Genomic DNA, 13920 nt, shown 5'->3' on the forward strand with positions numbered 1-13920 from the left:
ACTGGTTTAGAACAAGTTTACTGTCAGTTACGCTCATCGTGATACCAGGGCGTGCTGCAAAGTTTCTCTTCTGTTGTAACTTCCTGGCAGTTTAATACCGTGTGCCAGACCGAGACTCGAACTCGGGACCTTTGCCTTCTTCCGTTTTCAATATCGGTTGAGGTATTACATGTCATGCGTACTACTCGGTCGACTTTTCCGCTTCGCTGACGCAAACTGCAATACTCTGGCCTTCAAACTATAGCTTGTAACACGGCATTGTGTAACATAATTACATCGCTGCGTGAGAAAGTGCATATTGTAATCGAGTTTCTGAAACCACGAAGTCGAAGAGTAAGTACGCACATGGGTCAACCTCTCCTTCAGCATGACAACGCCGGACCACACACGAACGCTGCGACATCTGTAACAATTCGCTGTCCTGGGTTCGTTGTCATCGATTATCCTACATAGACCCCTAACTTTGCCTAACCCAGTTCCAAAAGTAAAAGAACACTTTGGATAACTTCACTCTGATGGTGATGGAGCGGTGTAAATAGAGGTTAGGTTGTGGCTAAATAGAGGTTAGGTTGTGGCTTTGTGAACAGCGTCACACATTCTGCAGTAACCGTATCAGCAACTGGTCTCTCTTGAGGAGAAATATGTTCGTCGCGAGAATGATTACGTTGAGATATAAATACTTAGACATAAAGAAGAAAGATGTACATTGTTAATAAAGTTTGTTTTATTTAAAAAGCTTTAAGAGCTTTCACATAAAAAATTCGGAGGCATTACTTGTCAGCACGCATTCACACAACTTGCATTATGATGTTTGTATATGACGCTTTTTATTAAAGTACTCATTAGTAATGGTACCGATGTAAATTTTTAATTTTTTCTGTTGTAAATTTCTGGTATTCAGAGTTACGAAACTATTTAACTTTGTGAGCAATCTGTTTCACAATCCTTCGACAACAGCGCTTTTCGAATTACAACTTCGTCTGCACAGCTTTAATTGTGTAGAGTAATAAGTTTTTTTTATCAGTTATTCACTGTGTGTAATACAGGCATATGATCCAGATGTTGTTTAATTTTCAGCTATTGTTCAATTTATTTCAACAGAACTATATACTTAGATGGATTTGGGGAATATGTGTGCATCCGCACAGAAGAAGAAGGTCACCAAATCCATATAAGTATATAGTTCTGGCAATAACGGCAATGACCTTCTTCTTCTGTGTGGATGCACACATATTCCCTGAACTCTACGTGACTTGGTAAGAATGTCTTTCACGAGCAATGAGTGTGTTGGATAGGGACACTTTGAATGTAGTGTGTGGACATGCAAGGTAAGAATGTGGGTCTCGCGGGAGGCGTGTGCGAGATAGTTCCTGTAGTCGCACTATCCTCTGTGCCCTCGGTGGCTGAGATGTATAGAGCGTCTGCCATGTAAGCAGGAGATCCCGGGTTCGAGTCCCGGTCGGGGCACACATTTTCACCTGTCCCCGTTCATATATATCAACGCTCGTCAGCAGCTGAAGGTATTAATGCAATTCTAATTTCGTTCTAGACGGCCGCGGTGTCTGTTCCATATAAGCATAAAACTTAAAATGTCTTAAGTACCACAAGTGTTTATTCAGAACAGAAGGACACCATAAGAAAATAAGTCGAAGAATGAAATTTAGCATGCCACACTTCCCACATAACATCTACCAACAGTAGCAGGATATTAAAGAGCCTTGTAGTGATCTGACTGATGCTATCTGCCAAATAACACATTTATGTTATTGGGATACAAAATACATTCCTTGTGTTTTCGTAGCTGACTCACCGTCCAAAAAATCGTGTTGCTTTCTACCTGTCACTACTTTTTCAATGCAGTAGCATATTCAGTTCGGTATCCCATTCGGGGACGCTGCTGAGGTGGGATGCTTGCGTGCCTCAATGACACTGAAAGTCGAACCGTAGGTTGAACCACGACGGAGGACTAACAGTGGAGAGGACAAGATGCGTAATATGAGCCTTTTCGGTACACATAAAAGTTTTCTAGATCTCATAGTGCGTCAGAACGTAAAAAACCTTACTGGAGAAATCATATCGTGAAATAAAGTTGTATACTTGGAAGAGACCTTGGGACTGATAGGTTTTAGGGTGATTATTTATGATAAGACGGAGATTTATAAACCAGATTTTAAAGTGCAAGAAATTCCCATGGGGAGATGTGGAGAATAATCTATGGAATTTAACCACAGGCTAAAACTGAAGACACTGTAACACATTAGGAACTTAAGGTGGGATCTACGGACACCAGTGTGTGAAATGCTGACCCCTGTTTCGACTTCAAAGTGGAGGTGGAATCTTTCCAACAAATCGGTGAGGGGGTCTGAAGATGGCGTTAAGAAGCGCTGAAACTCGTAGCACAACTAAAATAAATTTGGAAATTTAGACGGCTGATGGTGTTTTGTTTTGACATTTTCTTATGGAGGATTTTAAAATGGCATACTTCAGCCTCTCTGGAAAAATGTGTCTTGCGTTAGTGATGCACTGTGTATTTCAGAAGAGGCAGTGCTTATTGTAAGGGAACTAATGTTCAGTACTCTATTGGAAACACCATCAAAACCAGATGAGCATTCATTCTTGCAAGAACATATAATTTTCTTCATTTGAGGAGGAGAACTTCGAGTTACATTCATATGACTGAATTTTACGAGAGTTCAATTGAAATGTTTATCCCTCCGTTTTCTACTATATTTAAGAAATGATTTATTAAATGTATTATTTATTAAATGTATTATTTATTAAATGTATTTTATACCTGTGACTCATCATAAATAGCCATTCTGTTCAGTTCAGTAGTGATGTCATCCTGTTTGCTGCTAGTTGTTCTGTCTATCGTTTCACTAAATTCCATATAATCCTTCTTTTCTTAGTAATTTTGAGTAGTTTTTGTAGTGTGCAAATACTGCAGATCATTACTTGTCCTTGCCAACAGATACATTTCCCTTTTCCTGTCGGAATATATTTTAACCTGTCTAGTAACCCATGGTTTTCCTAATGACTGTTTAGTGTCCTTTCCGATTAGCTTATGCAGAAAGCAACTATCAAATAATGGTATGGGTTTATCGTGGGACAGATCACATCTTTATGTCAGCAGTTCCTCTCAGATAATCCTTCCAAACTATTCTCAGAAACATATCAGAAGGAGCATTTCTTGCTGGACAAAAGTTAATTTTTCGCTTTGACCTTTATAAAAGACAACATTGTCAATTATGAGTCATACTCTATGTATCCACCATTTTGCGAAACTTATTACTCATCAAATTGTAGGATCTAAATAAATTTTCAGATAATTTTTCATATCAGAATTCTTTAGAAAATCTGCGTTGAAATCACCACAAAATATTAACTGCTTGCTATTGTGTGACAGATAGCACAGTAAAAAATTCCAACTTCTCATAAATAGTTCGAAATTTCCCAGTGGGGATATGTATACACAGTTACAATTAATATAATTAACAGTGAGCTATTTTTCATTATTAATTCATACTCCAGTGAGCTCATCACTACAAAATCTGATTGTCTCAGTGTTGTTGAACTTGTGTTGTGTCATAATATATGTAAAACTCTTTCTTCTATATTAGTTCTGCTTTCTTAAGATACAAGAGCGTAATCTTTTAAATTTAACATATAACCCTGAGGTTATGTGGTGCATTTGACAAGCATCACAGAACAATATATATCTAGAAATACTTAATTTGTGGGTCCATTGTGGCTTACACCAAGTGTAGGCCTACAAAATGAATGGAATTACAAGCTTCTAGTAGCTGGCAGTAATCCCTACTACCTGCTCGTTTATGTACATAGCATAGTGCTTTAGCCAACACGAGTTTTCTGCAGTTTGTTACAATGCCTCACTTGGCCTAACATGAAATAATGTGTCTCCTTAGTATGTTATTTATAATCATTTAGGAATGAAATTAATATTCTGGGCAGGTAATTTGAGACTTCGGAGTCATATTCCAAGCAGCAGGTTTGTACAGATGTATGTGTGTGTGTGTGTGTGTGTGTGTGGAAAATAAAATTGTGACCCATGACACAAACGATGCACTTTTTCTGTTGCTGACGCAATTTCGCAGACTGTTTGGATGCGGGAAGAACTTCGTTACACTTGACAAGCATCGTAAAGGAATTTACAAGGAGAAACTGTTTAATATGCGGTTCTGGTGTGCCTTAACGAAAGGTAGTGCAATAATCGAACTTTGTACATTCACAAGTGCTGTTTTACCTGTAGATCTATCGCTTAAACAGTGTGTGTGTGTGGGTATGTGTGTGTGTGTGTGTGTGTGTGTGTGTGTGTGTGTGTGTGTGTGAATATGTGAGTTTACTGACATTTGTATGCGTATGTATATGCGCATATGTGAGTTTACTGAGGGATTTTACATGCGGAAATACTGCAAGATTCATTATTTATATATTTTCTTATGCTTCAGTTGAAACTCCGGTATTTTTTATTTTATCATTAGCCATATTTCTCAATTCAGGTGAAGACTTCGTACTTTTTGGCTATGAACATGCCACAACATCGCGGCCACATCTTGATCGATTTGATTCTTTTTTATGTCATTGAACCACTGCACTGTGACTGGCTACGTCGTGGTAAATCACTGTACTAAGACTGGAGGAGAGGGACATGGCTCATTGCCATCTTGGTTTGTGATATCACAGAAAAGAGGGGCGTGGCTTGTCGAGCGACAGATAAGGGGGCGTTGCTTGCCATCATCTTGCATTCGAGAAATTCCTGCCACTGCCAATGACAGCAGAGCTGCCAAGCAGAGGCTGCTCAATTGGTATAGCTCGAATGGTATACCTACTACAGCGCCAAAAAGCAGAGGCTTCCTCAACTCAGTGTGATCCAGTGTAACCATTGTGTTTCTACTGTTAATTGTAATTCTAACTGCTAACGCGGAACGAAACGATAACAGCAGACTAATATTGATGTTGTAATTTAGATGTATTAGCAGTCAGTATATATTTCGACGGGCTAAGTCAAGTTATTGTGACAGGACAGTGTTATAATAATTACAGCACATAGTACATGTGTTATATATTTACTGGCCCAGCGGTTCTAGGCGCTTCAGTCTGGAACCACGCGACCTCTACGGTCGCAAGTTCGAATCCTGCCTCTGGCATTGATGTGTGTGATGTCCTTAGGTTATTTAGGTTTAAGTAGTTCTAAGTTCTAGGGAAGTGATGACCACAGAAGTTTGAGTCCCATAGTGCTCAGAGCAATTTGAACCATTTATATATATATTTACAGGAAGTTCAAGTAATAAACACGTAAGTGATAATGGATCTGAGGTACATTATTTACATACCATCCAACCCAGTACATCTTTCCTTACATGACGTTTGAGATGGCTATTGGCTTCGCCCCTGCTGTAACTTCACAGGCTGGTACCACGAATAGTAAGTCATTTTTATGCTACTGGTTAAGCGATAACATGCAATAGTTCCATGCCAGTGATACCAGAAATACTCGACTAGCCAGAATTGTCACTCTTTCTAATGCACCGTCATAAGTCGATCAAAGTGAGGTTCCCAAAGTACGCAACATGCAGAGTTAAGATTTACCGCCCCTCTATATAAATATTATTTTTTGAGTCGTCAGTATTCTGACTGGTTTGATACGACCCGTCACGAATTCCTCTCCTGTGCCAACCTCTTCACTTCACAGTAGCACTTGTAACCTAAGACTTCAATTATTTGCTGCATGTATTCCAGTCTCCATCTTCCTCTACAGGTTTTGCCCTCTACAGCTTCCTCTAGAACAATAGAATTCATTCTGTGGTGTCGTAACAGACTTCCTATCATCCTGTCTCTTATCCTTGTCAGTGTTCTTCACATATTCTTTTCTTCTTCGATTCTGCGCAGAACCTTCACATTCCTTACCTTATCAAGCCACCTAATTTTCAACATTTGCCTGTAGCATCACATCTCAAATGCTTAGATTCTCTTCTGTTCCGTCCATGTTTCATTACACATATTTTGCTCCAAACGTACATTCTCAGAAATGTCTTCCACAAATTAAGACCTATGCTTGATACTAGTGGGCTTCTCTTGGTCTGGAATGAAATTTTTGCTAGTTTGCTTTTGATGTCCTCCTTGCTACGTCCATCATTGGTTATTCTGCCGCCATTTCTTTGTCATTAGAGAGCCGTGCTGGCCTTGGCTTCTGCCTTGGTTTAAACCTTCACTGGTACTCTGCGTTTGGTTTCCCGCGGTTATTGCGGTTATGCCGTGGTTCTTCCTACTTCTACGTGTGGTAGCAGCGGCCTGTATTGATATTCGCAACTTGTACTATCTTTGGTCTGGTGCTTATAGTTTCTAGCTAGCCGGTGTGTGGTAGTCAGTCGGATGGTGTCGATCAGCCAGGAAATCTCAGGCCAGTGCAGTGGGCTGGGCCTGCTGGCGGTCTCTATGCAGTGTCGGAGTGTGTGGGAGCTGTTCCGGTTGCTACGAGGTTCGTGGCTCACCGATCCAGGACATCAAAGTTGAGTGGTGATTTAATTACCGAAAGCAATGTGTTCACATTGTGCCGATAGTTATCATGGTTGGCTGTTGGGTGTATTCCCGTGAGCAACAGCAAGTGTTCGAGCTGGCGAATGTTTCAACACCATCTGGTGGAGTTTAACTGTATTTTGGTTATTTGAAGTCCAGGTGTACCAGCGGAATTTTACACCTTGTGGCCGCAAGTGTTCCGGGTAGCTGCCATGGCCGCTGACATAAAATTCAGGCAGTGTCCTTTCCTCACCATGTTGTCGCTGTGCAACACGTGCGTGTTGTTTTGACAACTTACGCATACTTGGCTGTGGGGGCTACGCATTTAAGGTTTTGGTTTTTAGTTCCTTGTGTACTGGTCGGGTGGAAGCAATTCGTCTTGGCGGTGGGTCCGTTGACTGTCTCTTGCTGGGTTGCCGGAGGATCGGATATAGTTGGGCCGACTACGTATCTCCCTTAAGCGAACGTTAATATTTCAAGTGCAGACCGACCCCTGGAAACTTCTGAGACCCGCTCGCTGTATTGTCTTTTCTTATTGCTGCTTGATTGTGTATTTTATTGGCTCATAGCCGATGGTTTGAATTTGTAAGCATTTAGTTGGGTTTTAAATAATGGGCCTTCAACCGCATTAAAATTGAAAGTTCCTTACTTGCCAAGTCTTGCATTGTTTGGGCCTTCAGCCTCATTTGAAATATTATTTAAGGATAAAAACTTGCGCTTTCTGCCTTTTGAAAATTTATTGTAGTTGTCTTCTTCAATTATGGGTTTTCACCCATCTTAAAATTTATATTCCTTGCTTGTTAAGTCTTCGATTGTCCGGGCCTTCAGCCCCATTTGAAATATTATTTAAGCATTAAACCTAGCTCTTTCTGCTCCTTTGAAAATTATTGTAGTTGTGTTTTAAATCGTGGGCCTTCAGCCATTTTAAAAACAAAGAGGTTGTGCCCTTAAGCCATAAGATTGTGACATATTCAGTCGATAGTTATGCTCGCACATATGCTCTGTAACGTTTGGGCAACTAAATAAAGTTATATGTGTTCGAGTGTCTGACAGCCGCTTCTTTTTTGGCCCCTTTCCACCATTCCAACTACCTGTCCCGTCCTGTGGATTTAACAAGGGGTTTCAATCAGTCTTCTGACTGGTTTCATGCAGCCCTCCACGAATTCCTATCCTGTGCTAACCTTCTCATCTCACTGTAGCATTTGCAACTTACATCCTCAATTATCTGCTGCATGTAGTGCATTCTCTATCTTCCTGTACAGGTTTTGCCTTCTACAGCTTTCTCTAGTACCATGGGAAGTCATACCCTCATGTCTTAAGAGATGTCGTTTCATATGGTCCCTTCTCCTTATCAGTGTTTCTGCCCAGTTAGAACAGTTTATTACCTTCATCCACGACATTACCATCGAACCTGATGTTAAATTTCTAGCTGTTCTCATTTCTGCTACTTCTAATTTCTTTCCTCCTACTTCGGTTACTCTCAATCCACATTTTGTATTCATTAGGCTCTTCATTCCATTTAGCAGATCATGTAATTCTTCTTCACTTTCACTCAAAATAGCAATGTCATTCGCTATTCGTATCGTTGATATCTTTTCACCTTGAATTTCAGTTCCACTCTTGAAACCTGCTTTTATTCTCATCATTGATTTTCGATGTACAGACTGAACAGTAGCGCCTAAAGCCTACGTCCTAATCTTACACCCTTTTTAATCCGAGCACTTCGTCCTTGGTCGTCCACTCTTATTTTCCCTCTTGGTTCTCTACATGTTAGATACGACCTGTCTTACGTATAGCTTACTCCTATTTTCTCAGAATTTCGAACATCTTGCAGCATTTTACATTGTCGAACGCTTTCCCCAGGTCAAAAAATACTATAAACGGGACTTGATTTTCTTTAGTCTTGTTTCCATTATCAACCGCAACAACACAAATAGCCTCTCTGGTGCCTTTAACTTTCCTAAAGCCAAACTGACCATCACCTAATACATCTTTTGTCTTCTTTTCCACTCCTCTGTGTATTATGCTTGTCGGAAATTAGGACTTGGATACATGAGCTGTTAAGCTGAGTGTGCGATAATTCTCGCAGTTCTCGACCCTTTCAGTCTTCGGGATTGTGTGGATGATATTTTTCCAAAAGTCAGATGGTATACTGCCAGACTCATACATTCTACACACCGCCGTGAATAGTCTTTTTGTTGCCACTTCCCCCGATGATTTTAGGAATTCTGATGGAGTATTATCTATCCCTTCTGCTTTATTTGATCTCAGGTTCTCCAAAGTTCTTTTAAATTTTGATTCCTGTAGTGTATTCCATTTCTCCTCTAAATCGACTCGTGTTTCTTCTACTATACCACTGTCAAGTCTTCCCTCTCATAGGGACCTTCATAGTACAATTTCCACCAATCTGCTATCTCCTCCGCGCGTAACAGTGGTATTCCTGTTGCATGTTTAATGTTACCACCGTTGCTTTTCATTTCACCGAAGGTTGTTTTGACTTTCCTATATGCTGAGCCAGTCCTTCCAACAGTCATTACTTTTCCAAATTTCTTCACATTTTCCATGTAGCCATATCATCTTAACTTACCTGCGCTTCCTATTTGTATCACTCTTCAGCGACTTGTATTTGTGTATTCCTGAACTCTTCTGAACATTGTTGTACTTCCTTCTTTCATTGATCAACTGAAGTTACCCTTGATTTCTTCGCAGTTACCTTCTTTGCACCTGTATGTTTCTTTCCAATTTCTGTGATTGTCCTATGATATGTTCATTCCTCTTCAACTGCACTGTCTTCTGAGCTATTCCTCATTGCTGTATGTACAGCCTTTGAGAACTTGTAGCGTGTGTGTCATTCCTTAGCACTTCGTTATCCCACTTCTTTGCATATTGATTCTTTCTGACTAACCTATTAAAATTGAACCTACTCTTCATCACTACTAAATTGTGATCTGAGTCTATATCTGCTGATGGGTAAGTCTCACAACGCAATATCTGATTAAGGGAATCTCTGTATGTCCATGATGTAATCTGACTGAAATCTTCCTGTATTACCAGTCCTTTTCCAAGTATACCCAATCCGTTTGTGAGTCTTGAACAGAGTATTCGCTATTACTAGCTGTAATTTATTACAGAACTCAATTAATCATTTTCCTCTCTCATTCCTTGTCCAAAGACCGTATCCTCCTGTAACCTTTTCTTTTACTCCTTCCCTACAACTGCATTCCAGCCCCCCTTGACTATTAGATTTTCATCTCCTTTTACGAACCGTTTTACCTTTTCAATATCTTCACATACTTTCTCTATCTCTTCATCTTCAACCTACATCGTCGGTATGTATACCTGTACTGTCATTGTCGGTGTTGATTTGCTGTCGATTCTGGTGAGAACAATCCTATCACTGAACTGTTCACAGTAACTCACTGTCTGTCCTACCTTCCTATTCATAACGAATCCTGCTCCCGTTGTCCCATATTCTGCTACTGTTGATATTAGCCTATGCTCATCCGACCAGAAATCCTTGTCTTCTATACCTATAGTGGGCCATTACATTTCTCATTTGATATTTTCTAGCTTCCCTAGTACGTTCACGTTACTGACATTCCTCGCCCCGCTTCGTAGAACGTTATTCTTGTAGTCAATCTCTTTCTCCTGGTCACCTTCCTCTTGGCAGTCTCCTCCCGGAGATTCGAATGGTGTGATATTCCAGAATCTTTTGTCAGTGGAGAGACCATGACTTTTTTTATATAATTACAGGCCGCATGTCCTGTGGATATACGTTGCAATGTTTTCCATTGCATTCCGCATACTCATGCCGTTGATCATTGCCGATTCTTCCGCCCTTAGGGACAGTTTCCTTGTCCGTCCCAGGTAGCTGAATGGTCAGAGTGACGGATTGCCAATCATGTCGGCCCGGGTTCGATTCCAGGCTGTGTGAGGGAATTTTATCCACCCAGGGACTAAGTGTTGTGCTGTCCTCATCATCAACCTATCATCCTCATCGACTGCAGGTCGCCGAAGTGGCGTCAAATAGAAAGACCGGCACCCGGCGAACGGCCTGCCCGATGGGGGCTCCTTGCCGTACGATTAAATAAATGGACAGATTCCCACCCTAAGGACAAGAGAGTACCCTGAACTTCTGTCTGCTCCTCTGTCTTCCTTCACAAGTCGGAAATGTTCGGCCGCTAATGCTGATTATTATTCAAAATGTTGAGCGGTGGTGAGTTTCGAACCCGGGGACAGATGATGTTTTTCTTACTAAGCAAAGACGCTACTCTTAGGCAACTAGATTTCGATTGTTCGTCAGTTTTACGTGCATTCAATTGCGAACCAATTAACTTTGCCCGTTAGTTGAGAGAAACAATAGATCACATCCATCTAAAAGTAGGATAGTAGAGGCGGTTCGGAAAACAATCGGACATCTTTGAAATCCATCTCTTGTAGAATCCTAGGTTATTTTCTGAGCTTAAAGTTAATGTGGTATCTTAAACTGGACGACCTTCCCCACACCAGCCATCGTAGATTCTGCAAACATAGATCATGAGAAATCCAACTCGCACTTTTCTCATGTGTCATCCTCAAAGAAGTATACGTAGGGCTTCGGGCAGAAGCAGCATCTCTTGGTAGCGAAGAGCTCTTCTCTGGAACTGAAACTGCACCTCGTCAGAAGGCCCTTCCACGATTATATTTAATTGCTTCATGTTAATGATTAAGGTTAATAATTAAATACATTAAGGACTTTATATATCCTCCTAGTCAGAATTCATGTGTCTCTCACGAGTTGTTATTCAAATTGGGATGAAAGTTGCAGAAGGCTGCGTTCTTGTTAGCAGTAATGCCCTGCAGAAGAAAGTTTTATGTCACCCAGAAAATTACGTTCTCCTTTCGCCATCTTGTGTCCTGTCTCACCACGCAGTCGGCGCTCAGATGGAACTTCTAAGTCTGCCCACTTTGAGTAGAAGGCTTCTTGCCGAAAAAGAAACTGTAAACTACTTGAGATGGAAATGCCGCATTAGCTTAAAAGCCGGTCGTACAACGCAAACTTTTTTTGTTCCACGAGAAAAGAAACAGACCTGAAAGAGGCTGATACGACGACAAAGGGATATCAGGCATGCAGAAAAGTATGATAGTAATTTTGTTCTTCTTCGAAGTGAAACTGACTGCGAATAATGTACCTGATCTCCGAACGCTTGATTCTGTCACGAGGCCATTCTCTCGGAATCTACACTCCTGGAAATGGAAAAAAGAACACATTGACACCGGTGTGTCAGACCCACCATACTTGCTCCGGACACTGCGAGAGGGCTGTACAAGCAATGATCACATGCACGGCACAGCGGACACACCAGGAACCGCGGTGTTGGCCGTCGAATGGCGCTAGTTGCGCAGCATTTGTGCACCGCCGCCGTCAGTGTCAGCCAGTTTGCCGTGGCATACGGAGCTCCATCGCAGTCTTTAACACTGGTAGCATGCCGCGACAGCGTGGACGTGAACCGTATGTGCAGTTGACGGACTTTGAGCGAGGGCGTATAGTGGGCATGCGGCAGGCCGGGTGGACGTACCGCCGAATTGCTCAACACGTGGGGCGTGAGGTCTCCACAGTACATCGATGTTGTCGCCAGTGGTCGGCGGAAGGTGCACGTGCCCGTCGACCTGAGATCGGACCGCAGCGACGCACGGATGCACGCCAAGACCGTAGGATCCTACGCAGTGCCGTAGGGGACCGCACCGCCACTTCCCAGCAAATTAGGAACACTGTTGCTCCTGGAGTATCGGCGAGGACCATTCGCAACCGTCTCCATGAAGCTGGGCTACGGTCCCGCACACCGTTAGGCCGTCTTCCGCTCACGCCCCAACATCGTGCAGCCCGCCTCCAGTGGTATCGCGACAGGCGTGAATGGAGGGACGAATGGAGACGTGTCGTCTTCAGCGATGAGAGTCGCTTCTGCCTTGGTGCCAATGATGGTCGTATGCGTGTTTGGCGCCGTGCAGGTGAGCGCCACAATCAGGACTGCATACGACCGAGGCACACAGGGCCAACACCCGGCATCATGGTGTGGGGAGCGATCTCCTACACTGGCCGTACACCACTGGTGATCGTCGAGGGGACACTGAATAGTGCACGGTACATCCAAACCGTCATCGAACCCATCGTTCTACCATTCCTAGACCGGCAAAGGAACTTGCTGTTCCAACAGGACAATGCACGTCCGCATGTATCCCGTGCCACCCAACGTGCTCTAGAAGGTGTAAGTCAACTACCCTGGCCAGCAAGATCTCCGGATCTGTCCCCCATTGAGCATGTTTGGGACTGGATGAAGCGTCGTCTCACGCGGTCTGCACGTCCAGCACGAACGCTGGTCCAACTGAGGCGCCAGGTGGAAATGGCATGGCAAGCCGTTCCACAGGACTACATCCAGCATCTGTACGATCGTCTCCATGGGAGAATAGCAGCCTGCATTGCTGCGAAAGGTGGATATACACTGTACTAGTGCCGACATTGTGCATGCTCTGTTGCCTGTGTCTATGTGCCTGTGGTTCTGTCAGTGTGATCATGTGATGTATCTGACCCCAGGAATGTGTCAATAAAGTTTCCCCTTCCTGGGACAATGAATTCACGGTGTTCGTATTTCAATTTCCAGGAGTGTATTAAGAAGGGTATCAATGGGCTCATTCAGCTAATTTGTCTTCGGATGTAGAAAATTGTTTCTTTCATGTGCTGTAACGTTTTATTTTGTTTATTTAGTTAACTTCTTCAGTGATTTAGATCCAGTGAGGTACTTAAGTATATCAGTTATCAGTTGAATTTGCAAGATTTAATATGTAGGCAAAATAGTTTAGATTAACTGAAGATGTAATAAGCGCAACCACTTTGTCTTGAGAAAAGAATAAATTCTTGATTCTAAGAATCACAAAAAGGCAGAAAGAAGATCAATCGTGATACCCTGCGTTTCAGCGGTATCAGTGACATCTTTGGACACTTTAGGCTGAATACGTTAGTCGATATTCCGGGGCCATTGGCACAGAGATAGACATCCAATCTATAACACCTTAATATAACTGGAACAATGAGTGAGATTAGCATGACAAGTGATAAGACTCGAATTCTAATCACCATTCTTTCCATGCAAAACTGAATTATTGAGCATATGATGATTTTTATTTCAAGCTAAGACCGTTTGCGTGGAAATGGGTACGATGTGAAGAATCAATAATTGAATAATATAGGACGATTATCTTACATGCATGAAAAAATCCAGCAAGACGTATTCGTATTATGATTGATGAATGACGGGGTTGAAGATATTAGTCACTGTTACTTGATCTGTGGAACATATATATGTTTCAAAGTTTACTGATAAGACAACCCATCTTGGAATAATGAAA

Source organism: Schistocerca cancellata, chromosome 2 (assembly GCF_023864275.1).
Source record: "Schistocerca cancellata isolate TAMUIC-IGC-003103 chromosome 2, iqSchCanc2.1, whole genome shotgun sequence".
NCBI lineage: Eukaryota > Metazoa > Arthropoda > Insecta > Orthoptera > Acrididae > Schistocerca > Schistocerca cancellata.